The sequence below is a fragment of the Peromyscus californicus genome, unplaced genomic scaffold, assembly GCF_007827085.1.
Source record: "Peromyscus californicus insignis strain IS unplaced genomic scaffold, ASM782708v3 Scaffold_18__1_contigs__length_77618521, whole genome shotgun sequence".
NCBI lineage: Eukaryota > Metazoa > Chordata > Mammalia > Rodentia > Cricetidae > Peromyscus > Peromyscus californicus.
Genome location: NW_026294480.1, coordinates 62,426,827 through 62,451,904, shown reverse-complemented (window position 1 = coordinate 62,451,904; position 25,078 = coordinate 62,426,827). Strand labels below are relative to the sequence as shown.

At 44.4% G+C, this 25,078-nt stretch overlaps 1 long non-coding RNA gene across 1 annotated transcript; it reads left to right on the top strand.

The window, feature by feature from the left end:
* Positions 1 to 2,976: 2,976 nt before the first annotated feature.
* LOC128113723 (uncharacterized) lies at positions 2,977 to 21,301 on the top strand. Its single transcript, XR_008219606.1, has 3 exons — positions 2,977 to 3,158; positions 15,619 to 15,761; positions 20,169 to 21,301. It is a non-coding gene; the product is annotated as an uncharacterized LOC128113723 (long non-coding RNA).
* Positions 21,302 to 25,078: the final 3,777 nt, after the last annotated feature.

Sequence of the window (25,078 nt, the reverse complement as noted above, 5' to 3'; positions counted from 1 at the left end):
ATGTTATGGGATATAAGACAGCAACAGATTTCAAGGGCAGCCAGAATAATCTCAGATTAAACTTGGCATCCAGTCCCTCATGAGCACAGTCACCTAGCAGGAAGCACCAAAGAATGAACTGTTTCTGGAAAGAAGAAAAGTGGGGACACTCCAGTGGAGTCCAGTGTGCAGAGCACAGTGTGCCCAGGAGTCTGAAATACAGAGATGTGGGTTCCATCAAAAGTTCCCGCCAGGAGCAGGACTCTCTCCCTTCCTTTCTTCAATTCCTTCCTCACTCATCCCTCTGCCCACAGCTTTCACTTTGACCCAAATATGCTAGTTTCCTGAAAACGATTCTACCTTTCTCATTACAAACTCATTTGAAGTAAAGCTGTAGAATTTTGAATTCAGAGTATCAAAAAGAACAGAACTGTGATCATTTACATTTACGTGTTATTTCTCTTCCTTTGTCTAGTTGATGTTAAATGTTAGAAATCTAGCCTAATGCCAACCAGTGCTCTGCCTAGGAAACTAGTCTTAGCAAGCTAGGCAGAAAAGAAAAAAAAAAAAAAAAAAAGACAAAAAACCAAACCCGACTTGTCTCTGTTATGGAAGACATATACACAAGCATTAATTTCATACAAAGCAAGGTTGAAATGGGTGGGGTCCTTTGATTGACAGCCATTTGTCACTCTCATTGGAAAATTTTACGGGCAGCTTCCAATCTGCTTGGACAAATTTAGATGAATGGAAGTGCTGAGGAATGATGCTATTATCTGTATACCAAACATCAACGAAGGCCTGAAAACCCTGAGTGCTTCACTTGGACGCCTAGAATGGGGGGGAGGGGAGCGCACGAACCTGAGACAGAAATGTGTTGAGATGGCAAACCAATGAACAGAAATGGCATTCAGAGATGTCAAAAGATAAAACAGATTTAGTTTTTGGAAAGAGGTCTAAATCTAGTACACAGGGCCAAGTCTCATGAATTGCAAAAATTACATTATGTACAATCATTTTAGCAATAAGTTTATTTTAACCATCAATAGCTAACTAAGGGTGGTTATTTTAGGAGAATGAAGTCAATACATTTGTTTTCCTGAGGCAGGCAGGGGCAGTATTGTGCTACTCCTGATCTTCATTAATATTCATTAACTTTTTAAAGCACTTTGGTTAGCTTTGGCTATTATCTATATAGATAGTTTGCCCTTAAATAAAAATAATTACAATAATTTCATTATTTAAAATGTAATTAGCATAAAATTAAAAAAATCCTACATTTTCATTAGTGAACTTTTTTCATTGGAGAGTATATATATTTTTTTTCCAAAGGATTCTGTTCTAATTGAATTCCTGGGGTAAAATTCTAATAACCATACTGACTAAAATAACCTAAATGTAACCAAAATTAAACTGAAAATCCTTTTTAATTTTTTTTTCAAATTAATCTCCACTTTTCGACTACCATAGTTGACCCAATTAGCTCTGTGCAGGGACCCAGGCCTTTGTTGCTCCTCTGCATTGCCTCCCCCCACATTTCACAACAGACCGTCTTCACCAGCCCAGGGCCTTCCATCCCGGAAGAACCCAACGCACATTTAGTGATATTTACCTTCCAAAGTAACCAAATCCAGATGCGCACAGAGCTCACATCGCTGTAAAAAGAAATTGTTTCCTTGTGCTCGCTGCCCCCACTCTCGAAGGGGAGGATTGAAAACTATGAACATTATCCCTGTGCAGCTAGAAACTGCAGCCAGAAATACAAAATAGTTTTATTTGTAAATAAACCCAACTGTAGGAACCATTTACTGCCTTATTCTGCTACAGCCCTCCAGTCCTTATAAATCAGGCTTTTTACACTATGACAGATTAACAACCAGGACAAAATATTCATGCATATGGAGTTAGAGATGGAATCCTCCACATCTCCTTGATTCACAGCATCCATTGTGGTACATGTTGAGTCACATTTGTAGATTATGAGGAAATAAATAAATAAGATTAAAATATAACCGTAAGAAAAGAAGTCTGGATAATTGAAATGTTTTGAAGCATGGCCAAGGGGACAATTCACTATAGTGAGCAACTATATTTTTAAGAAAACACATTTTTTTCCCCAGTGTTTTGAGTGTGGTATGTATGTGTGGGACCACACATGCGTAAGGGCATTCTGCCCCATGATTGGAATTAAATCCATTTATTTATTTGTCAAAAGTAAATTCTAATCCTGAGAAATACCTCAGTTACCCTGAGTCTTTAAGGGTTGGTATTCTGTTGTCTCTGGTTGGCTACTCGATTTTGGTGTGTGTCTGGGATAAGCTGGCCCCTTGGGGCTAGTACAATTTCCCTGTTTAGGTTAGTCTGAAAAACAGGGAAAGTGTCTTCTTGTTATTGAAGAACACACGCCTACAGGCTCCTTTTTCCAAGCACATAGTCATTAAGAGCAGACCGGCAAGAAGAGGAACTTAGCTTCTGCCTCCCTAAGTGGATTCAACTTCCTCCCCAATCCAGCAATGCCACAGTTGAATACTTCTCAGAGATGTTTATTTCCACTCGGGTTTATTTTTGCAGCCAGGGAACAATATTGGTGTACTCTCTGTGGATACATTTCCAAGTCAAGGAACCAGGCTTTGGGCTGCCCACTGTTGAGACACTGGGCCCACTCTAACCTGATATTGCAAGCCGGGAAAGTGGGGTAGGGGTAAGAGGGTAGGGAGCCAGCACTCCATCCTCCAAGGCCCCGGGTTTGAATGCATCAGGTCCTTGCCCTTGAAAATTTAGATCCAAAGTTAGAATTAGCAAGTACCATCAGCCCCTTTTGCTGGAACAACTGTGGTTCCCAAGCGGCCCCACTTCAAGACGGGCCCCTTTCCTTTCAACCGTCTCAGGGCCACTTAGCCTCGACGCAGGATCGATTGTCTAAACACATGGAAGGGAAAGGGTTAATCCGAATTGTCCTGTCCACTCTGCGCCCCAGCTTTGGGGAGAGCAGCGAAGCATCTGAACAGGGAGCACCGGGCAACCACAAACCCCCAAGCTCGAGGTGCCTGACAACTTGATGCAAAGATGGGAGCTGACTGGATGGAGGAGTGTGAAGTTCAGACGACCAGCCGAGGTATCTGAACAGAACCACTAAGGACAGAAATGGTCAGATCCCAGGATTCCCCTTGTGCGGCAGTGTAAGTCTCAAAATGTATTTTATGACCTCAATGCCCTTTATTCCGAAAGAGGTCTTAAACGTCCTGTAAGAGTGTTAAATGCACAGTGGGCATCGGGGGCTCCCCTGCTTTGCCTGGCCACTGCTTCCCAAGTACCTTGGTGGCGGGGCGGGGGATGCAAAGCCACCTTCGCCCAGTTGGTGCAACCTCAAAACAAGCGGAAGCCAACAGGCTGCAGGACCAACCTGCCGCTCGGGCCCCAGCTCCCCCTGCAAGCCCTCCGGCCTCCAGCCCCAGCGGCTCGCACAACCCTCCGCAGCCCCTTCCTCACTGCCCACCCGGGCGGGTTCCTGCCCCCCCCACTCCCTCCCCACCCCACCCCCAGAACCCCACAGGCGCTCTCAGCCCACCAGCAAATTCCTAACAGCCCCCAGCCTTTCCAGGAAAGGGAAGGAAAAAAAAAAAAAGACCATGACATCACGGGCAGGTTTATTTGGGTTTGTTTGTTTGCTTGTTGGCTCGATTAAATACTCGTGGAAGGTGAACGTACCCCACACAGGAGAAGTTTGATGTTGACAAACTTCTGGTGGCAGCGAGACTGTGTCAGCACAACTTCCGGGATAATGAGAGCTGCTTTGCAGGGAGCGCGGCAGCGGCGGCGGGAGGCTGCCGCAGGACGGAACAGCAAATGCTATTCAGCCCGAGCAGTTTCAAGCCGCCCGAGCTGGGGAATTACTGTAGTCGAGCTTCGGCTCTTACCACCGGCGCTGGATCTGGGCGCGCGTTAGGGGGGGAAACTGCAGGCACAGGGCGCCGAGAGGGGAGCTTTCAAGTTACTTTGCTCCTTGCCTGCACCCGGCAGAGGCTTGCAGGCTGTGTGGTAACTGCAAACATCTTGTTCCCTGCTTCTTTGGGCGGCTGCCCTGGAACCAACCAACTTTTCTCTCCCCCCAAAACTCCCTCTTTGTTTCAAATAGGACTCTCCAAAATTTATTCTTGGGAAGACTGACAGCCGGGGTCAAGAAACAGCTGTTGAAGTTAATGTTTCTTCCTCCCACTTCGTCTGATGGTTGTGCCCTGCCAAGACAAAGTGAGAGGCACTGCCTGGTGGCTTCTTTAAACAGTTATGCATTTAGCCAGCCAGCCACCCCCCCCCAAAAAAATAGGGGGAGGGGGACGAGGGCAGTATATTTCCTGCCTAACACACAAGCTGATCAGAAATGCAACAGCATGTGCCTTTCAACTTGTGTTGATTACTTGCTGAAAAGATGCAGCAGCTTTTAGCTTTGAGCACTTGGAGCATTGGGGATGGGAATGGAGGTAGGGGTGACTGACATTTTAGGTTTTAGTAAAGGGGCAAATTTTTCAAACCTTTTCCCTCCTGCCCGACCCACTTGGCCATCTAAGAGAGAGAGAATGGCCTGGGGAAGAGGGAGAAAAGAGTTTCACTTTGGCAACAAGGTAAAGTCAAATTTCAAAATACAAATTGTTGTGCAGAGCCAGAGTTTGCACAGACCTTGACAAACCATTTTTACCTGGAGATGACCATAATAACTCAAGATACCACCCTGTCTTGGTAGCTTTGGGTTCATCTTTCAGACCAGACCTGGAGCCTCCTCCTTTCTGGGTAAAGTTGGTCTTTCCCCAGAAGGTATCCTGGAGCAGGGAGTTTCCCGCCGCTTCCTGCTGCTCTCTCCAGGGTGAACGTTGGGCTAGGTAACCCTTCTCTTGCCACTCAGAACCCTGAGGGTTGTGTAATGACTACTTAGAACTGTCCTGTGTTGTCGGGTCCTGACTGAGCAAGGCTGGGGATGGGTGAATGGGAAGTCAAGTCTTCCCAGGGAACTTAACCACTCTTCCGTGAGTGTGAGTCCGGTTCTCCATTGGGAATGCTGGGCCCATTGGGTCAGGTCCTAGGAAGACATAAAAGGCCTCCTCCACGCCACCAGGTTATCCTATCAGCCCATGGCCATGCAGCACCATCACGAACTGCTATTGCATCAGCCCCAGGGATATTTTAGGAAGCTCTCAAGCTGGGTCCAGCAGTGCAGGCATCCATCGGGACCATGCTGCCAAATCCAGAGCTGCAGAGACGCTGGACAGGTGGCCGCAGTGCCCTCTCGATTCTGTGATGCATGTGCTCCCCGAAGCAGGCAGCTCTGCTTGGTGGCTTCCCTCCCCTCTCTCTCTGCCTGGCTCCAGGGACCACCACCATGGTTTTCCTCCAGCCCCTTTGCTGTGTTTCAGCCCTTCTTCTGACCTTCCCCGGTATTTCTGCCTATCACAGGCACTCACTAAGATCTTTAGCAGTATTTGTTTGTATTATCTGTAAACCAACTGGTTACACTTGGAGTCACAGCAACACACACACACACACACACACACACACACACACACACACACACACACACAGAGCCACCAGCTTGAGTGTCTGCACATCACGGGCTGCTTTGACTTGGGTGAACTTTTCTTATCACCCCCCAAACTGTGCCATCTCCCAGCTTGTCTAGTAGCAGGGTAGTGGCCAAGAATCAGTACACCCTCAGATAGTGCCCCTTCTCCTGGGCCCTGCCAATGCAATCCAGCAACCAACTGACTGAAATTCCTTCTGCTTTTTTGTTCTTCGTCCTTAGAGAGGCCAAAGCTCGGGGTTTAGCAGGGCTGAGGCAGACCTCCGCTGATTCTAGAGTTGTAATTCCCTACTGCTGGCTCCTGTAGTTTTATTACGGTCTCCTTTTTTTCCCTAAGATCTACAGACACAAACCTCTAGTGTGGAGGCCTGCAGAACTGCTCTGCAGAACTGCTCTTAAAGGCGTCTTTGTGTAGAAATGTAACCTTAGGGCAAAGTAGGCCCAACTCCAGGAAAGGCACATTATCCTACCACAGGGGAGCACTGTGTTTGGGTCTAACCTCGGGATAGTCCTAAGGGTTGGAGCTGTGAGCCTCCATGAGACAGAGACTGCTGTCTGAAGATGGGGTTGTTGTATTTTGGGGGGCCGGGGGGAGCAGGAGAGGGAAACAGTAAAGACAAAGTCCTTCCCTGGGCTGTCCAAAGAACTCTACCTGCAATCAGAAGAAACAGATGTGCTTTAATGAATGACTCTCCAGAAGGAAACCATTCCTGAGGCTCTGGTTCCTTTGCATCCAAGTCAAGGCATCCCATGGTGGGGACAGCACTGTTTGGCTCTCCATGAATGGACCTTGCCATCCCATCCCAAGTGGGGTGTCCTTGGACCACTTTGAGGATCTTGTCTGTTTGTGATGGTTTGCGATGGCAATTTACCACAGAGTATAACAGTAGTATTTAAATCAGGTAATGTCATTAAGAGATATATTGGCGGAGACAATCGGAAAAAAGATGAAGAATCTACTGTCAATGAAATATAATGGGGGTAAGAATATAGCAACTTAATTCCGGGGTTGTTTTTCTCTCTGTATCTTTTAAATGTTCACTTACTCTTTCAGAAGGAATGGTAACAGGAGCTTGGCTTATCAGGCAGACATTTTCAGCATTTCAGACGGGTGCAGAACTTGAGAGGTGTGCTCTCTGTAGGAACTCAGGCTGTGGCTGGACTAAGGGAGTGTGAGATATACCTAGTTAGAGAGGATGAATTTGGAATCAGAAGCATTAAGAAAAACCTGGGGACAGTTCCTATGGAATCCACTCTAGATGTGGGTGCTCACTCACCCTTGTAGCCCCCTGAGATGGAGTTGCTGGTATGGAGAACTCAGTGCAGGGCTTCCAGACCACGCTTTTGAAAATGTTTTCTCACAGAGTGAAGGTCATGGACGGTGAAGGAAGTAGAAATGAAGACCGCTCCTCAGACGGCATTTTAGATTACAGAAGGTAGACAGAAATAAAAATGTGCCTGGAATTATTTGCCCTTTTTTCTTTCGTAAGTCTAGGCAGGAGTTTAACTTTGAGTTAAAAGGCTCCCTGTTATTTCTCGGTTGGTTTCTCCTCCAGCTACCCCATCCACACTCCAGTTCTGGTTTTGGGCAGAGCTGTAATTGTCCTTTGTATGGGATCCCATGAAATCCTGGGCTGGTTTGCTAATGTGGGAAAATGTCTACTACAGAGGCGAAGACCACCAAACTAGTTTCATTACTACCCAAGGTGCACTTAAATCCAGCCCTTCAGTGGTGGCCGACCGGCCCAGCTCACCCTTCCATAGTGCTCATTAAAATGTTATTTACATTTTACAATATGGTCTCCAGCCATGAGTTGAGATTTTTCTCTTGGCAAATAGAAAGGAATACTTTTGTGACATGGGGGGGGGGGGGGGCCTGCAAAGTTTTAACTTCTGCTATGGTCCTGTTGGTGATCTGCAAATCAAGGTCATAGTATTTCAGAGGGACCTTCCGCCCATTTCACTCTAGAGAAGAGACAGCAGACAAAAATCCTGTGCTCGCAGAAGTATGCTTATCAGCCAAGAAGACTGTGACTTCTGCTTGTCTCTTAGAAGTGGATTTAATGTTTATCAAAAGAACAAGAATAAGCAATGTTGAAGAAAGCACATCCTCTCCTTAGACCCTGAACGTCTGGCGAAGGTGGAGAGTCTTTCTCGCTTCTCTCACACCCACCATTGAATTACAGTGCTGCACATCCCCGGCATTTTTGGGTAAACCATGTTCTCTCGATTCTTACCTCAACAGGTCAAATCATATTGAACAATTTAAGGATGTCTTCTTTCTGGCATCATTCATGAGAAGGGCAAATCTTTCAGCACAAGGCAACAAAACTACCCAAGTGATTTTTTTTTTTAAATGGGTCTTTGCTGGCTTGGAAATTAAGTTTCCTTGAGTTCTGGGGCAGTGAAGATTTTGCAGAACTTACAGCCCAACTGTAGGATCTTCCACCTCCCAAGACAAGCATTAAGAATTACCGCTAGAGCCAGTTTGAGACCTTTTTCCCTGATACCCTCGTGAAGGGTGAAAATCAGAAGCCACTTCTCCCATGGCAATAGGCCAAGCATCTGAGACCTCTGGAGATGCTTGCCATCTTCCCGTGTGTCATCACAATCAAGTCCTGGGTACGGTATTCTCGGCTGAGTTTCCCTCACTGCCGGTAAGGGGCGTGTGTGGAATAATAAATGATATAACTCAGAGCTCCATTAGAATCTAGTGTGCCTGACGACGTTCTCGGGAAGACAGTATGGGGGAAATGCATCAGAGATGCCGTCACCTTTCCCTTGTCAACTGCCTGGTGGCACCTGGTGGAAGGGCCACCTCCCTTCTGAGGCTCATAATTTCTGAGATGGTCTTTCATTGCTGTATGAAGCGCTCAGTTGAAAACAATGAGCCCTTTCTCAGCGGCACAATGGTGGAGCACAAGGTCAACTACAGAGATCTTTTTTAAAGAAAAATTTAGGAGAAAGCAACCAACTCACTGACCCAGGAGAGCTTTTATTACAAAATAATAATTTCAGATTCTAGCGGGTACACAAAACAATCAGCTTACCAAGGTGGTGGCTCCCCTAAAAGATTTTAGTAGTTTAATCCTTTCTTTTTTTAAAGGATTAACTAACATAAAGCAGGTGCCTTAACATATCTGTTCAAAAAAGGTCTATCAGGCCAGGCGGTGATGGCACACACCTTTAATCCTAGCACTTGGGAGGCAGAGGCAGGTGGATCTCTGTGAGTTCAGGGCCAGCCTGGTCTACAGAGCGAGATCCAGGACAGCCAGGGCTACACAGAAAAACCCTGTCTCAAAAAACAAAAAAAAAAAAAAAAAGAAAGAGAAGTCTACCAGGTTGCAGATAAACATGTGTAGACACAGAATCTTCAAATTCACAAATATATTCAGAGGCCATCAACTTCATATATCTAATTATAATCTAAATATGAATATAATCACACAATTATCTAAATACAATCATACAAATTAATAAATACCATCACCTTTTAGTACTAGGGCTAATATAGTAATGACCTCTTGTTTTTAAAGACCATTTTTCCCAAAGAAACAGACATAGTATCTGTTCACAGGATTTACTGCCTAGGTGACAAATAGAGACAACCAGAAGATTTTTCTTGAGAAGTGACGACCAGGTGGATGTCTAGACCCACTCATTAACGAAGTAATTTATTCTCAGACAGTAATGTGATCTAACCTACAAGTTATCATTACACAGAAAACTTTGGGTTGTCTACATAAAACATTACAGTGTTCATGTATGTCCTCACCTTCTCGGATATAAAGAGAAACAAAGGAGTAAAGAATTTGCATTCAGTGTACACAAATTATTTTCACACATGTTGAGTACGTTAAAAAAAACTTTCAAGGCAGTGTCTTTAAAGGGGAGTATTTTTATTATTCCATGGACTACTCCAAAAGACCCAGAACTGGTCATCATCAGAGAAGAAGAGACTGTGGAGTACTCAGTTCTAAAAGGGACATGTATATCACACTCACTCTCTCCAAAGCTCAGATCATATGGGAAGAAAAGGTGGAGAGATCCTAGGAGAAAAAGGCAGGAGCCATTTCCAGTGAAACAGAATTTTCCTGGACGTGACAGCACAGTGGCACCCATGAGCCCGCAGCGGCTGTGACTGCATGTTCAGCACCAAATCACATGAACTCCAGGCACCGGCGGGTGCGGTGGTTTGAATGGAAATGGCCCCCATGGCCTTAAAGGGACTGGCACTATTTAAAAGGATTAGGATGCATGGCTTTGTTGGAGGAGGTGTGCTCTTGTTGGAGGAAATGTGTCACTGGAGGTGGGTCTTGAGGTTTGAGACGCTCAAGTCAGGCCCAGTGTCGCTCTTCCTTCCTGCTGCCTGCTGATCCAGATGGAGGACTCTCAACTCCTTCTCCAGCACCATGCCTGCCTACATGCCGCCATGCTTCCTGCCATGACGCTAATGGACTAAACCTCTGAACTGTAAGCCAGCCCTAATGAGATGTTTTCCTTTATAAGCGTTGCCATGGTCATGGGGTCTCTTCACAGCAATAGAAACTCTAAGACAATGGGGGAGGGACTCATGAAGTTCCAGCCCCAACTGAAGAGCTACTGGTGACGACGGAAGGGAGGCCTTCAGTGGTGAGGCCCCTGAGAGAGGGGCTGCCCAGGCTCTAGCGGAACATACATGTCTGCAGCCCCCGGAGGACTGGGTGCGTTTTGACGAAGAGCACGTGAAGTTGGAAGGGGAAGGTGAAAGAAAGAGCGGGATGGACTGGAGGGGAGGGAGTGGGGGGTGGATCCCATCAAAACACCTTACATGCAGGTATGACGTGCATCTGAGAAGCAGTTCGTTTTCATCTACAAGAAGCGAAGTGACAAAGTGTTGTGTTTTTCATGACTGTGGTGGTGAACACAAGCCATGCCTTAGACTACAGGGAGTCTCAGATGAACTAATACATGCAACACACTTTGTTGATGAAAAAAAACTTAAATGAACTTTTTTTTTTTAAAACAAATATTTCACTTTCGGAATGGATTGCGGATCTAAGTTGCGCTACAAAAACAGGTAGATGTCACTTTCCTTGTATTTCTAAGATTCTGAAGACTAACTTGGCACAAGGGAGTGCTGAAGGTTAGGCGTTCAACACGGCCATGCTTGGTGGCTGAAAACACTTTCTCCTGGATGTGAATGTGCCACACGCAGTGAGCCCGCCATTGGCGTTTCTACAGAGGCGACTTCTTCCAAGCCATTTGTGACAGCTGAGTGCAGAACCCAACTACACCTCTGATTATTTGTTGGCTAACAGAGAACGCGGCGTCACCCAATTAATGCTCCTCAACTCTGCCCTGCAGGGATCGGTTCCAATAGCACTCGGGAAGAACCGAGTGTGCCACTGTCTTGTGAACCTCACATCCCGGAAGCCTGTGGAGAGTTCATGGGTGGCCCTGATGTTTGTCAATGAGTATTGCCTTTCTCCCAACTCCATTCCCACAGCTGGTTTCCTCTTTCCTCCTGGGCTAACCTGCCTCACAGGAGCACCATGCAATGATCACCCCTAATCTGGCGTGACAAATGAGTAGGGCCACAACAAATTAATAAGAGCGTGTGCTCTGGAGGCGGAGATCCTAGGTTCAGACTCTATTCCGTCCTTAGCAACGGACGGACACCGACTGACTCTCTGGTTCCTCATTCCTAAGATAGGGCAGAGATAAAAATACGGATATGCCACCATCTCAGTTCAAAGCTCTCCCTATCACAGGCCTTCAGAAACTCTTGTAGCGGCTAGGTGGACGCTCTAAATGACCTTTGCACCAGTCTCTGCATTTCCCTTCCTGTGGAAGACAAAGGATATCATTTTGACTCAGTGAGGAATCTCATCTCATGCTTGGACCGGTGGAGTCCCAGAGGGAGGCCAAGCCTGGGAAGTCAGCAGGTCAGTTCCTCCACCTTTCCGGTTGAACTGGGGCTAGACCCTCTGAGCACAGATTGTTAGCTATCTGAAGAAGGGCCACAGAGTCTTACCACCCTTGTGTTCCTCTGAGCAGTACTCTGGAACATAGTGCTTTGAAAATGGCAGTCTCGCCAAATGCCCGTGGCCTGACTACATTGAAAAGGAGCCTTTGCCGAGCTTGCAATGAAGCACATAGCTTGCCTGGGAAAGGGTTACAAGGACTGGAGCGATCCCCTGATCGTGGACCTGATCACGGCCTATTTTTCTTTTCACGGTGTTTATCTTTTTGTTTCTTCCTTCTTTTTTCTTATTCTTTTCTATTGCAGACCTTTCTCAGATAAACTACTGCAAAATTACTCTTAATTGGCTTTTATTGTATTTTGAGATGTAAATGCTCATTGAAAACACGAGGCTGCTCTGATGGGGCTCCCTTCATTGGCTCGCCCATCAGAGTGTCTGCTGCTCCTGTGCTGCGACATTCTAGTTCATCTGCTACATTTTAGTGCTTTGCTTCTGTCCGTAAAAACATGGTTACGCTGTCCATTTGGAGTTGGCTTTTTTTCCATAACAATGCATTGCAAATGGCTTTCCAATGTTCATACACACTGCATCCCTTGTTAGTGATGCAAGTATAGAAATTTCTTGTTATCCAACTCTTCATTATCATTACCTGAATCCCAGTAGTGGCTAAGTTGTGTAGGAAAGCAGAAATTAGTCATAACAGGGAAAGATCCAGTAATGAACTGACCACTTACTAAATTAGTCCCCACTTAAATGCCTCCCCCACCCAGCATCTATCCCCACTCCACCAGCCAATTTTGCTGATTGCAGATGTTATCAACTTCCCACAATACAATGTAAATAAAATGCATTTCAGTTGCAGTGCAAAGTTGCTAATCTTGCAGAAGATGCAGGATGTTATGAAGCCATTGGAAGGGATTCTGGACAGGCGTTTCATAAGCAAATGAGCGTCTGGCAGTGCTGGGCCCCCTCACAAGGAGAAAAACAGCAACGTGATGCGGCGAACAGAGTACATGCTTCAAACGGAGACTCGCTTGAATCTCAGAGGACTGAAAAAGGCTCTTAGGAAAATGGAGGACCCTCTACAATGTCTTATAAATGACCCCAGTCTCCTGCTATAAAAGTCAGTATGGAGTGACGGGTGTCAAATTTTGCTGCAAAATCCTTTTGTTAGGTAAACTGTTCCTCCACTGGGTCAACCCTTGGTTCGTTGTTTATTCTAACAGACTACAGCACTGTTTAGGTAGAGTATATGAGCAATTCTGTTGTATACGTTCTTCAAAGATAAATCATGTCTAACGATAAATAAGACAATCTTTACTTTTAGTTTTCACAAAAACGAGTCAACCCTTTTGTCCCCAGCCTTACTTTGGGATGAGAGTTCCTGTTTATTAAATTTGCAGCTTTCAACAGCTGTATTATGGCAAGCAGGAACAACAGACTCTGAAAACAGGGCTCCTCATGGACTAATCAGATTCTCGTCTCTCTCCAGGAGGCATTTGGAGGCAGGGTGGGCCGCTGTGCAGGAGGAAAGCCTCAGGGTGGTTGGACAATTCAGGGAGATGGACGGGCCTGCAGGGGGTTGGGGGGGGGGTAGGGAGTGGAGGGAGAAGCAGGGACTTCTCTGGCTCTAATCTGGCACATGGATATTTGGAGCCAAAGCCATTGAAACGACTTTAAAAAGATGTAACTTCATTTGTGTCCAAGCTGGTAAAGTGAGTTACACCAGTTACATGTGGTCTCTCAGGACTGATTTTTAACAATTATCTTCTGCCTTGTGTTTTAACACTCGTGTGGCTGTGAGCAAGCCCGTACACATATATCCTGGCTCAGTTCTAACAGTGTGTCTGTAAGAGAAATTTCTAAATGTAAAACCCTGAAATCAGGAACAAGCCACATTAAATGTGTAAGCGAAATAGCAATGACTTTACTGTTTGTTTTTTTTTTTCTTGGTTTTTCAAGACAAGGTTCTTCCGTGTAGCCCTGGTTGTCCTGGAACTCTCTCTGTAGACCAGACTGGCCTCGAACTGAGACCCACCTGCCTCTGCCTGTGGAGTGCTGGGATTAAAGGTGTTGCCACCAGGCTTAGCTACTGTTTAATACTATCTGCAGAATCTGAGAATATTTACTTTTTCTCCACACCCCTTCCTATGAGACTATTACTAGTTTTTGGTGTACATTGGTTGTTTTTGTTTGTTTTATGTTAATGATAAATCCTTAATCTGTAAAATAAACTTAGCCCACTGCCTATTGAAAATCTTTAGACTCTGGAGAGTATGTATGTTGGATGTAGCGAGAGATCATTTCTTCTTGGAAATGAGGAGTTGAAAATTGAGTTCCCATTCTTCCGCTTAAGTCCCTCTTTGAAAGGGGTGTGGCAGCCGCTTCCGTAAGATAATATGTTCGTAGTCAGTAGCGGAAGAGGGGAGGTTAGTTTTGGAAACTTCCAGGTGGGATTGTGAGAGCCTTTAAAGACCTCCAAATCTGTGCTGGTAGGAGAGGAGTGGCTTCTGTCTCTGGCTACCTTGATGTCATCTAAGCCTACACTTGCCCCATCAGAATGTTGGTCACAGAAATCTTGGGTTTTCTGACTGAAATATTAGCTTATACGTTCAGGGACCTGAGAAAGAAAAATGGAAAAAAAAAATCTAGTATATGTTTATCACAAGCCGTCAAATGATACTCTTTAGTAATGTGCATTTTCTATGTTTTATATTAAAAAAATTAAATGTAAGCTTAGTACATGATCCAGTACTATACTCCAGGGCATGCACCCACCTGTGGTGAAAAGAGGCCTGTGCACCCATGTCCACAGCAGTGTCCTTTATAACAGCCCAAAGGAAAGGAACCTATATCAAGAGGCAGAGGCAGGCGGATCTCTGAGTTCGAGGCCAGCCTGGTCTACAGAGTGAGTTCCAAGACAGCCAAGGAAACAGCAGACAAAAGTTCCTATCTCAGAAACCCACAAAAATAAAAATTAAAAAACCTCACAGCAACAACAACAACAACAAAACTTACACTAAGGGAAATGAGCCACTTACAAAGGAAAAAAAAAACGGTGTAAGTCTACACATATGAAGTACCTAGAATAATCAACTTCATAGAGACAAATCATAGCATGGGAGAACCCTCAGGCTGGCCAGACTTGGTATCTGACAGGCAGAATTTTACTAGGGGAAAAGGAAAAGTTCTGCAGCTGGAGGGTGGGGATCATCACACAGTAATGTGATTACGTGATCGACCACAGAATGACATACCTCAAAGTGATTACGATGGTGAATTTTATCTCATATATATTTATTATAATACTTTTCTCTTTATCTATCTATCTATCTATCTGTCTGTCTGTCTGTCTGTCTGTCTGTCTATCTATCCTCTATCTATTTTGATGCTGCGAGGTCACACCCAGGGTACACGCTAATGCCAGGAGTGTGCTGGACCTTTAGACAACTCATCCCACTAGATTGAGTCAAAACCTAAGTGGATACCAACTCTAAGGGTATAAATGCTGAAGTGCTTGGGGATGAAATGTGCTCAGTGTACCAGAAATGAGGATGAATTGATAGACTGACTGAGGCACGACAGATGTGTGCTAGAGAAATGGAGACAGATGTTCACTGTGGACCATTGCTACCTTTCACTTGAATATTTAGAAATGTCCTCCCCACCCCCGGCCCAGTGTGCTGGAAATAAAATCCAGGGCCTTGCTGCATCTGCTAGGCAAGCGCTGCTGCTGAGCAACACTTCCAGTCAGTCCTGAAATCTTTCTTAGTGAACAGTCACTTGGGGAGAAACGACTTAGACCAAAAACATGGGCTAATGAAAGATTCCTTTTATGACAAATTCAAATTTTGCTCTTGTTAATTATGGGAAATAATTTTGTCATAGCGAGATCTTCCAGCTGAGTTAAGGAAATAGGACCTATTTTTGTTTGTTTTTAATAACTTTCCAGATAAGGACATTTATTAGACAAGAATTGGACAGGTATTGATTCACAACTGACTCCATGATATTAAAAATGAAGTCAATATCACCAAAGTTGATAAGCATCTCTGTATACATCAAAGGCAAGGGTCATGGTTCAGCTTTTTCTTCTATTTATAGGAGCCGAGCCTGTGTGAAGGGAGAGAACCTCAGACTCCTCCAGATGGGAAGACGGAGTAGGAAAATTGCTGGGAGGACATGCTACTCAGGGCCTTTGCAAGATGCCGGCCTCCTGATGAATATTAGCTCATGGCAGAAAGAAGGTGGATTATAAATAGCAGCTTTTTGCTTCTTTGCAGAAACATTTCAGAGAGCTCCACATTCCTTTGCTTTGGTTCATTAAAAAGTAAACAGAGAGAAGCAGCCTCCATTTTGGGGATCTCCACACTCCAGACGTGCGTAGGCAGATGTAATTATAGAGGCATGCAGTCCTCCTATCCCAACCACATTCCTATGGCCTCGGAGAAAACAGCCAAAGTTTCAGAGGTACAAACTCAACGCCTAAAGGCAAGGAGGGAACACTATTGAGTGATGTAAGCTGTCCAAGTGTGGCTTACGGCTTCTTAGAGAGCGCCTTGTCCTGACTACAGAGAGAATCCATGACTCACTCCTACCCAAATGACCCACGAAAACTCACATATGTCAGATTATTATTTTTTTCTTGTTTTATCCTTTTACTTGCTTACTACAAAATAATTATACACGTGCACATATTGTATTAAGGAGCAGATCAAGGTAATTAGCATATTCATTGCTTTAATGTTTATCATTTCTTGGTCATGAGAACAATAGATATCATTTCTTCTAGTTCCTGTGAAAGATATAGATATATCGGCTTCTTAAGAGCAAAATGCAACTTACATTTTTATATGAATGAAGATTTTTAAATGTGGAGTAAGTTCCACCACTGTCGAAAAACATTGCATGGGTCAAACAAACCACCTTTCTTGGCACACTGAAATCTTTGGGCGCTCTGTGTGACTTTTAACATACAGAATCAGGATGGAACAGAAAACTCATGTAGTAGCAATATCCTATAGGATTCAACTCTGATTTTGTGTTCACATCCACGGTCCTGTTTCTCCATTGTAGCTGAGGAAAATGAGTTGCCCATCACTTCATTATTTATCTACTTTTCATTTTTGAGACAAGGTCTCACTGTATAGCCCTAGCTAGCCTGGAACTCCCTATGTAGACCACACTGGCCTCAAACTCACAGAGCTCTGCCTGTCTCTGCCTCCCAAGTGCTGGGATTAAAGGTGTGAGCCACCATGCCCTCTTATCGCTTTAAAAAGGAAACAAATGTATGGCCACAGGAATCTTTGCAAAAGTCATACAGTTCACGTCTTGAACTTTTTTTTTTTTTCTTTTTGAGACAGGGTTTCTCTGTGTGGCTTTGCGCCTTTCCTGGAACTCGCTTTGTAGTCCAGGCTGGCCTCAAACTCACAGAGATCGGCCTGCCTCTGCCTCCCGAGTACTGGGATTAAAGGCGTGCACCACCACCGCCCGGCCCAGTTCATGTCTTGAAAGTTTGCTTTGAACTGGGGAGATACAGCTCAGTGGTAAAGTGCATGCTTTTACATGGCCATGGGCTGCTTCTGCAGCACCCACAGAAGTCCACTTCATGCCATGAACATTTCGCACCCTTCCAAAAGATTAATTGACCAAAGTATATAACTCATGGAGCCCTCAATTTATTTGTACTTAGTGATCCCCAAGTGTATGTGTTTTGAGCCAGGAACAGATTTTCCTCCAGGACAATAGCTACCATTTATGGATGCCACCTCTTCACTGTTTTCAGTGCAGGAAGGCTCACACATTTAGCTTCTTTAATTCTGGAATGCTCTTCGGTATGGATGAGAAAACAGGCTCAGAACCGTAGCGTGTCTTGCCAAAGTAGTGGATGTTAGAGCCAAGAATCAAATACGTGTGGGGGTCGGGCTCCAAGGCCTACTGCTCTTTAATTCTTCAACACTGTAGTGTCTATAATTCAGTGTCTATATGTGCTGTTAAGGCCCCCAGGACAGGCTACTACTACTACTGTATCCATCAGGAATTTGCAGGACTACATTTCCAGTAGTGAGTTTCTAATAAAACCCCTCGCAGTATGATTATATATCTTAAAAAACAACATACAAACAAACAAGAAAAACTTCCTCAATTCTCTGTAGGGAAAATGCTCTTAATGATGCATAGATACATTCTTACTGTGACATATCCAAGCATCACAGTAGCCTACAAAGCAGAGAGCGAAATTCTATTGGCTTCTTCCCTTCCCCCTAATCCTGCTCCTCTTTCTGTCTCTGGTTCTATACTATTTGATTTGTTTCTCCTAGATGACTTTTTACATATCTATACATTATACACCCGCATACAATGCGTGCAGCTGTGTTCTATAGGAAATGAATTCACAATTCCATCCTGAGACTTCAACGGCCTTTAGCGGCAGCCCTACAACTTCCCAGAGTGTGTAGACCTATTTGAAACCCACCACAAGAACTCTTTTTATGTGAGAAGAAAACCAGGGATGAGGCGGAGTTCAAGACCAGGATGGGATAGTGTGAGTGATGGGGAGGCAAGGGATGGTGCAGAGATCACAAGATAACTCAGTAGTGAGAGACAGAATTGCATATTAAGATCACCTGGGGAAATTTAAAACATCCTGATGTCCTATACCCCACTGCTGATCGACTATAGTAGTATTTCTAGGACTGAGCCTGAGTATCAATATTGTTTAACAGTTCTCCAAGTGATTCTAATGTGAGCTATATAACCATGGAGGTGCTGGTGTTCAGCTGGGTCTGGGCTCAGGTCCCAGCTCTTTCAGGTAAGTAGCTACCTGCTCTTTGGAAAGTTAACTAGTGTTCTTGTGCCTCATCTGTGAATTGGGGACTCTTAGATCTTTGTAGGATTGATGTGAGGTTGACTTGAACTAATGCCACCAGGAAAACATGTGAAACTGCCCTGGGTATAGTAAGTGCAGTTTAAATGCTTTTTCTCTCCTGCTTCGCTTCCTGCCCCTTGGAGCCTGGCTAAGAGTGTGGTTTATTAGCTCCTGGCTCTTAGCTTTTCTCTTGATCAGAAGTTATAGGAGTCTTGCAAAGGGTTCAGTCTCTCCAAGCTCTGCCTGTCCTCAGAAAGCTTCCCTGTGAACCCAGACACCAGGCTGCTCATTCAGATGCAGAAGGATTTGCATCCGACAGATGGGAGAGCAGCCTCCTCTCTAGGTGGCGCACAGAGCGGGAAAGGAAGGTTTCTTACAAGTGGTGATCCTTCCAAGAACCTTCCCTGGTCTCAGTTTCTCTAAGGTGCTCTCTGTCCTCATGGTCTCTGCATTTCCTGCTGCCTTTTATATTTATTCATTTACCTTTTGTGCTCTCTGTCTTTTAAACGGTAAGTCCTTTTAGAGGCAGAGCTGTGATTTCTGGGAGAGATAGCAGTGAGCAGAGGAAAGGGATGCTAAAGAAAAAATAAAGTGTGGCTTCTCAGGCAAGTGGAAAGCAGTGCTCCTCCTCTCCCTCCCAGTATCTCTGTACCCTAAAACACCCTCCCCTGGCCATGGACAAATCGAATGAGTCTCTTCTTCCTGCTTTTCCAGCAGAAGTCAGTGCCATCACAGGGAATTGAAGAGGCAGAGACAGAGATTAGTCCTATAGGGAAATGGGTTTCCCAAGTATAAAAGTACTATTTTATAGGAAGGAAGATTTAATTTTTTTTTCAAGTCTTCAAGGGCAGATGGATGGGGAAATTTTAGATAAGCAATTAAACTATAAAACAGTAGCAAGACTTTATACAAATTTTCTGCTATTAAATTAATACTAATTTGAATAGGTTTATGTTAATATTATTCCTGGAGTTTTTGTTTGTTTGCTTTTCTGATTTTGTTATTGTTGTTTTGCTTTGTTTGGTTTTTGCATTTTTTTTTTTTTGTGGCCGCTCTGTTCAAGTTTAGGACTAGATCCTAAAACCTAAAGATCTTTTAATCTAACACACTAAGCAAAAACATATTGAAAGCCCTTGCTTCATTAGTAAATGAAGGAGACAAAAGATGACATGGAAGCAATAGCTAAATCTTTAACAATAAGGTGCATCATTTCAGTCACATTAGACTTAGTTCTAAAACATAAGAGAGGTGATCAGCATGGCCAGGACACCGCAGCATGGCTTGATATGGTCACAGTTCTTGAGAGGCTTGAGGCCCGAAGATTCTGATTTTGAGCCAGCCTGGGCTACATAACTAACCCCTGTCAAAAAAAATAAAAGATGGGAGAAAGGAAGGAAAGGAAAGAAGGAAAGATGGGGGAGGGGAGGAGTGGAAGAAAGGGAGAACGGGAGGGAGGGAGGGAGGGGAGAGAGAGAGAGAGAGAGAGAGAGAGAGAGAGAGAGAGAGAGAGAGAGCTGGTGCCTGGATTCCAGATGTGTCAGGAGTGAAAAACATCCAGATGCTGGAAGTCCTCTAATTCTGCTTTCTCCTGGCTTAGTTCATTCATCACTGCTAACATAGAGGGACTCCAGGATCTTAATCCTTACAAGCTTGAAATTAAAGTAGTCCTAAAAATAAGAAATTATTTTAGAGAAACATGGCCATGGGGGGTGAGGTTATAATAACTGTTGCTTACATAAATAGGTCATTTTATTGGACCGGTTAATGATTCCCATGTGTCCTTCAGAAACGCTCTGTGGTCTTCAATGACAGCCACCTCAGCGATTAGAGAAGAGAAAGTGACGAACTCAAGGCTTCTTCATCAATGGGCTCTGCCAGTAAGCCAATAGAGGGCTCAGTGGCCATTACTGACCCTCCCAGGAAAGCTTCCAGAGTGGAGACTGAAGAAGCATGGCACAGACACACAGCAGTATAATTCAAGCGACTAAAATAAACTCAGCGAGCCTGCCTCGTCTCTAAACACTGCATACATTTAAGTGCTATTTTGACAAGAGAGCATGGTGGCTTTTTAAGAATTTAATTTTTCAAACTCCGGTACAATTCTGTTCTTCTAACAGCATCCCCCGGTGTCTGTGTTGGCTCCTAGTGAGATCATTATGAAGTGAATTGAATTATTGTTCTGTTCAAATGACCTGTGCGTTCAACAATGTGTGCTGGGCACCAGAAAGAAGTGTTTTATGTATTATTGGGAGATGGCCATCTGTGGCACAAACCAGGCCTTCCAACATGCAGAAATGTTGCGAGATAGTTTATGTTCAGTTTTATCTATGATCTGAATTCCATTTATAAGCTTTTTCAGCCACTTGTCAACACTGTTCACTATAGCAACACTGAAAATGGCCAGAAAGGAACAGATTTATCAAAGCTTGGGAGGTTGGACTGTATGTTTCAATTATTGTATATTGGATTTTTATCATACATTTAAAATTCTGTCCATAAAAATAGTAACAATGTCATAAAAATGGAAGTAGTTTTCTTTGATCAACTTCCAATTATTATAAGCCACAAAATGAACAAGCTAGATTTCATGACTTTTATTAGATAATGGGTCTCACATTATATATGTATATTTTAAATATAACATTATCTGTCGATGCCAAGGAACATGGATTAATTTTTTTCAAATCTGGAAAACATTCCTCTCCCCTTTCCTGCATATGCGATGGAACAGCATGGCAATGTGTAAAATTAAATTTTAAAATTGTGGAATATATTTAAACCATACCCTCCCAACCTTTCCCTATCTTTTTAAAAGTAAACTTTTGTTAATACCGGGGGAATGTTGGACCAAATGTATGTTTTTATATAAAGCAAATATACTTGGTTATCTATATCATAGAATTAAAAGACTTTCAGATATCTTTTGTTTGGTGGTTTTATTGTTTCACTCATGCCTCAGTGAACATTAAGTACCTCTTCTATCATGAAGTATTAAATTTTCAGGTGGAATATAACTTGTAAGAGTCCCTACCTTCCTTCCTTCTCTTCTAGTGTACAAAATCATGTTTATGTTGAACACATGGCTTTATAACTGAGATGAATGTAGATTTTGATTTCATGTGGGAGGGGACACTTGTTAGAAAAACCTGACTCATATCAACAGGGAGGTTAGTGTCCTTCATAGATGTGTCCCTGGACCTTGACCGAAGAGGGTGGGAATGATGCTCTGCAGTGATGACCCCCGGCACCCGCTGAGGGCTGAGGACTCTCTGCATCCCCCTAACTGCTGCAGGCATTGTTATTTGCTCTTCACAGCTGCCCGTGAAGGCAGGCAATTTTATCTTTACAGGGAGAAGCAAAGGCTTTGGAACCAGAAATTCGCCCAAGGTCACTTCTTAGGACTTACTTTAGACTCATGTGAACTCCCGATACTGGAAAGGGTGGGACAGGTGGGAACTCTTCCAGCAAGCTTCCAGGTGGGTCGGAAGTCAGGGCAAGCAGAAGCCCCTGCCATAGACCGCTGTGGTGTGTGCAAGTCCTCCTTCTGCGCTAAAAAGCACCCTTCTAGGTAGTACTGTTTTTTTCTACAACTGACCGTGGCTCAGAACAGCTCAAGTCCCTCTATTTTTCTCGTACCCGTTGCTTTCTGGCATATTTTACTTCTTCAGGTAGGAATATTTTCATCTGGTTGTTTGGGAACTCATACAATGACACTGTCCTTGTTGTTCTGAGACAGGCATTTGTCACATGCACAGTGGAGTGTCTTCATGCTACATTTTGGGATTTTGCTGTTGTTCTTTGGGGGTCCCTAACAGGATCGAATGGGATGCCTCATTCAAAGAGGTTAACTGGCAACCCACACTGGCCAGAAACAGAGGGTTCTGTACATCAGGAACAGAGTTATACTTAGCATTCTGGGGTTCAGACTGGAACATTTGGAAAGCATTGGTTAGGCAGAAGTGAGTGGAGAATGGGAGGTAGACTCCAAGATGCAGGGTTCATGTCGGCACAGAGCCCACAGGAAGGAGCCCAAGGAGCTCATCCCAAGGCTTTTTTGGGGGGTGGGGGTGGGAGTGGAGGGGCAGCTTCCATTTTAGTCATCATATGCATCTCTGTACTTTATCTTAGACTGCCCTTAGTGTGACCCTGATCTTTTGCAGCATTAAGAGCCTGACAGTCCTTATGAGGTCTCTCAATCAACACAGCTTCCCATGGCTTGCTTTCCCTGTCTTCTCTACTTATCCTTGGTGTATTTGAGCATAATGGGGATAATGCTCAGGGGTCCTTCCTTTGCTAGTGACTGAGATCCAACTGAAAAACTTGAGGGGAAAAAAGGAGGGTGGGTGGGGTAAAGCAGGGTGCTGAGAGAGAAGGTCGAAGATACTGACAGAGGCCCCGGAGCTGAAGTAATCCAAACGGTTCCAAGCTTTATTGGCAGCTAGCAGAGCTCTGTGCCCCGCGGTTCCCATCCATCCCTCCTCTTGCCTTTAGCCTTTTCCTTCTCACAGGCACTCTCCTGGTGGAAGAAGGTGTGGCTAACAGCAGCTATGAACATTCTGACCACTGTAGCCAGATCCAAGGGAGAATTGCCCCCACTGATAAATCTCAGAAAATTCCTGAGGCAGAACTCTGATTGGCTAGGCTTTGGTCATGTGCCAAAGGGATAGCGTCAAGGGAATAAGGTCACTTACCCCTGAGGCCCAGGAGCACATACTAAGATTCTAGACTCATCTGGATGGGGACAGTGGTTCCCTAAAGTAAAAACAGCAGTACTTCAAGCAGACAATGAAATAAAATCTGCGGTCATGACAAGAGGTAAAGTTGGACAACTTTATCGTTTACAAGGAAGTAAATCAGCAAATGGGGCTCTGTGCGTCTCCAGGGTTATAGGCAGTGCGGCTCCCTCCTGTGGTCTTTGCTTCCGCTCAGGCCATCAAGGGACATTAGAATTAGAGTACTCTGCCTTAGGAAGTCATTTGGTCAGTTCCATCTGGCAGCCGGCCTCACTGTTGGCCCCAGAAGCTCAAAATAACTCAAAAGACTTTACAAAATGACATCAGAGGCTTCCCTGCCTTGAACTCTTCTTACTTTGTGATCCCTAGACCAGCAATATTGGCATCACCTGAAAATTGGTTAAAAGTGTAAATTGTTAGTCCTTATCCCAAACATGCTAAAACCAGCAACTAGGGATGAAACCTGTCATGTGATGCTAGGAAAGAAGACAGGAGGGAATAGGCATAAACACACAAGAGTGAAATGTGTATATGTGTGTGTGTATGTATGTATGTATGTATATATTTGGCAAGTGGGGTGGCTGATTTTCATTGTCACCCAGGAGGCAGGTCTGTGAGGATGTTTCTAGGCAGGTTTTACTTCAGAAGGAAGATCCCCCTGAATTTGGGCAGCTCCATCCCGGGGAAGAGAGGAAGCAAGCTGAGCAGTAGCATGCTTCCTCTCTTCCTATCCGTAGTCACGGTGTGAGCATCATGGCATCCTCAATGAGGGACCATATCCTCAAACTGAGTCAAAACAACACCCTCTCCCTTTTCCCCCCTTCTTTTTCCTTCCTGGGGGTATTTTGTGACAGTAACAGGAAAAGTAGGCGCTAACACACGGACACTTCTTTGTTCAGCTCCACTCCCTGCGGCCCCAGAGACTGTAGCAGCGACTCTTGGAGGAAGCTTGTCTTCCCCATATATCCAATGGGACTTGGAGAAGCCTCAGGGGGTTAAAAATTGCACCCCAAGCGCTTTCTTGTCTTGTTTTCCTTTCTGCATAGTTAGAAATCTGAGATCATGTTTTTTTCCACACACAGTATATCATGGAAGTAGCTCAGACACAAGCTATGTGGACACTAAGTCTGAGAGAACACCTAGTGTCCCACAACCTGTGCTCCGATCCGTCAGTGCTGGCTCCTGATCCGGTCAATCAGCAATAGTTACTTTCTCTACACATCTGAAAATTCTCACTATTAAAGTGAGCCTCTTACCACTCACCCCGAGCCAAGTATGCTTAGGTTTCAAACAGCTTTATATTTATAAGATGAAGTCATCCAATGGATGTAATATAGATGCATGTTTTGGTACTGTAAAATTATTCAAAAGCCAGAGATCATAAATTTTTATTGCATTCATTGTGTGTGTGTGTGTGTGTGTGTGTCTGGGTGTGTGTGTCTGGGTGTGTGTGTGGCCCTGCATGAGCCGTGGCACAGATGTGGAGGTCAGAGGACAGTTTGTTGGGGTCAGTTGTCCCTTCCACCATGTGGGTTCTGGGAGGGTTGAACTCAGTTTGTCAGACTTGGTGGCAAGTGCCTTAATCTACTGTGCCATCTCTACCTCATTGTTTATTATTATTATTATTATTATTATTATTATTATTATATCATACATCTGAAAACAAATTAGCTTTAATTTTTGTCCTTACAATCTCCTGGATGCAAAGACCCTTGTCCAGACCTCTGAAACTTCACTTTTACAGGACAGCTGCTCCTGCCAGGAAGTTCTTATCCCAAAGTAAAAGGATTTGCAAGTAAGGATTCACAACACAAGTGCCACCTCAGCCTTACTGGTGCGATTGCAAAGTGCTAATTTAATTTAATTACACTATAATTTAATATCTCTCGTGTTTCTTTGCGAGTACTTGAGGACGGTGCCGGAGCGGCGGCTAGGTCTCTCACAGACAGGTCACTGGTAGAAG